This window comes from Arachis hypogaea, chromosome 18 (assembly GCF_003086295.3).
Source record: "Arachis hypogaea cultivar Tifrunner chromosome 18, arahy.Tifrunner.gnm2.J5K5, whole genome shotgun sequence".
Lineage (NCBI taxonomy): Eukaryota > Viridiplantae > Streptophyta > Magnoliopsida > Fabales > Fabaceae > Arachis > Arachis hypogaea.
In genome coordinates, this window is record NC_092053.1 from 61,527,556 (window position 1) to 61,530,813 (window position 3,258).

The 3,258-nt window shown below is 34.0% G+C and overlaps 1 non-coding gene across 1 annotated transcript; it reads right to left on the minus strand.

Moving 5' to 3' along the window:
• Positions 1-2,665: 2,665 nt before the first annotated feature.
• LOC112773994 (small nucleolar RNA R71) lies at positions 2,666-2,773 on the minus strand. Its single transcript, XR_003188510.1, has one exon. It is a non-coding gene; the product is annotated as a small nucleolar RNA R71 (small nucleolar RNA).
• Between the last annotated feature and the right edge of the window lie 485 nt (positions 2,774-3,258).

Consider the following 3,258-nt stretch of genomic DNA (forward strand, 5'->3'; position numbering starts at 1 on the left):
AAGCATAGTAAATCCTATTCCAGTATGATCGAGAACCGACAGATGATTAGCCATGCAGTGACAGCATTGGACCATTTTCATAGAGAGGACGGGATGTAGCCATTGACAACGGTGATGCCCAACATACAGCTTGCCATGGAAAGGAGTAAGAATGATTGGATGAAGACAGCAGGAAAGCAGAGGTTCAGGAGGAACGAAAGCATCTCTATACACTTATCTGAAATTCTCACCAATGAATTACATAAGTATCTCTATCCTAGTTTATATTTTAATTATGTTTTAATTATCAATTCTCTATAACCATTTGAATCCGCCTGACTGAGATTTACAAGGTGACCATAGCTTGCTTCAAGCTGACAATCTCCGTGGGATCTACTCACGTAAGGTTTATTACTTGGACGACCCAGTGCACTTGCTGGTTAGTTGTGCGAAGTTGTGACAAAGTGTGATTCACGTTTGAGAGCACCAAGCCTTTGGCGCCATTGTTGATGATCACAATTTCGTGCACCAAGTTTTTGGCGCCGTTGCTGGGGATTGTTCGAGTTTGGACAACTGACGGTTCATTTTGTTGCTCAGATTAGGTAAATTTATTTTAATTTTAAGCTTTTTGTTTTTATTATTCTTAATTTCGAAAAAAAATAGAAAAAAAATATTTTCAAAAATATATTTTTCTTTAGAATTTTTAAGAATGAATTCTAGTGTTTCATGAAGCACGTTGAAGCCTGGCTGGCTGTAAAGCCATCTCTAATTCATTTGGACTGGGGCTTCCACCTATCAGCATAGAATGAAGTTGGATGAAGTATCAATTGTTGTATGCCTGATTTGTATGCTAAAGCTTGGCTGGCCATTGGCAATGTCTAGTGTTTTGGACCGGAGCTTTCACTGAAAGCTTGGCTGGCTAGTGAGCCATGTCTAATTCCTGGACTGGAGCTTTAGACTAACATTGCAAAATTCCTGGAATTCCTATTAAAAATTTTGAAATCCTTATATTGCAAATTCCAATTAATTTTTGAAAAATACCAAAAATTTTAATAAAATCATAAAATCAAAAATAATTTGATATTTCTTGTTTAAGATTTGTGTCAGTTTTTAAGTTTGGTGTCAATTGCATGTTTATCTCTTTCTTGCATTTTTTGAAAATCCATGCATTGCATTCTTCATGATCTTCAAGTTGTTCTTGGTAAGTCTTCTTGTTTGATCTTTAAAATTTCTTGTTTTGTGTCTTTTCTTGTTTTTCATATGCATTTTCAATTTGTTAGTGTCTAAAGTTTGAAAATTTCTATGTTTGGTGTCTTGCATCTTTTTCTTTTCTTAAAAATTTTCAAAAATAAGTCTTGATGTTCATCTTGACATTCAAAGTGTTCTTGGTGTTCATCTTGACATTCATAGTGTTTTTGCAAGCATCATTTGTTTTGATCCAAAATTTTCATGCATTGAGTCTTTTTGATATTTTTCTCTCTCTTTATTAAAAATTGAAAAAATAAAAAAAATATCTTTCCCTTTTTCACTCATAAATTTTCGAAAATTTGAGTTGACTTTTTCAAAACTTTTTAAAATCTAGTTGTTTCTTATGAGTCAAGTCAAATTTTCAATTTAAAAATTCTATCTTTTTCAAATCTTTTTCAAAATAAATTTCAATCACATCTTTTTCAAAATTAATTTCAAAATCTTTTCTAACTTCTTATCTTTTCAAAATTTGATTTTCAAACCTTTTTCAAATTAATCCTATCTTTTTGTTTGATTCTTATCTTTTTCAAAACTACCTAACTAACTCTCTCTCTCTAATTTTCGAAAATCCCTTCCCTCTTTTTCAAAATTTAATTTTAATTAACTAATTGTTTTAAATTTCAATTTAAATTAGTTTCATTTTTCTTTCTAATTTTCGAATTCTAACCTTAATTTTAAATTAAAAACAAAAATATTTTTATTTTAATTTATTTAATTTTCGAAAATTCTTCTCTCTCACCTCCTTCTAATTATTTATTTATCTACTAACACTTCTCTTTCTTAAAAATTGGAACCCCCTCCCTCTTTCTGTGTTCGAATTTCTTGTCTTCTTCTACTCACATAAAGGAATCTCTATACTGTGACATAGAGAATTCCATATTTTCTTTTGTGTTCTCTTCTTTTTTATATGAGCAGGAACAAGGATAAGAACATTCTTGTTGAGGCTGATCCTGAACCTGAAAGGACTCTGAAGAGGAAGCTAAGGGAAGCTAAAGCACAACTCTCTGGAGAAAATCTGACAGAAAATTTCGAACAAGAAGGAGACATGGCCGAAAATAATAATACTGCAAGGAAGATGCTTGGTGACTTTACTGCACCAAATTCGAATTTACATGGAAGAAGCATCTCAATTCCTGCCATTGTTGCAAACAATTTTGAGCTAAAGCCTCAATTAGTTTCTCTGATGCAACAGAACTGCAAGTTTCATGGACTTTCATCAGAAGATCCTTTTTAGTTCTTAACTGAATTCTTGCAGATCTGTGATACTGTTAAGACCAATGGGGTTGACTCCGAGGTCTACAGGCTTATGCTTTTCCCGTTTGCTGTAAGAGACAGAGCTAGAATATGGTTGGACTCTCAACCTAAGGATAGCCTGAACTCTTGGGATAAGCTGATCACGGCTTTCTTAGCCAAGTTCTTTCCTCCTCAAAAGCTTAGCAAGCTTAGAGTGGATGTTCAAACCTTCAAACGAAAAGAAGGTAAATCCCTCTATGAAGCTTGGGAGAGATACAAGGAACTGACCAAAAAGTGTCCTTCTGACATGCTTTCAGAATGGACCATCCTGGATATATTCTATGATGGTCTGTCTGAATTATTTAAGATGTCATTGGACCATTCTGCAGGTGGATCCATTCACCTAAAGAAAACGCCTGCAGAAGCTCAAGAACTCATTGACATGGTTGCAAATAACCAGTTCATGTACACTTCTGAAAGGAATCCTGCGAGTAATGGGACGCCTCAAAAGAAGGGAGTTCTTGAAATTGATACTCTGAATGCCATATTAGCTCAGAATAAAATATTAACTTAGCAAGTCAATATGATTTCTCAGAGTCTGAATGGATTGAAGGAATTATCCAACAGTACTAAAGAGGCATCTTCTGAAGAAGAAGCTTATGATTCTGAGAACCCTGCAATAGCAGAGGTGAATTACATGGGTGAACCCTATGGAAACACCTATAAACCCTCATGGAGAAATCATCCAAATTTCTCATGGAAGGATCAACAAAAGCCTCAACAAGGCTTTAATAATGC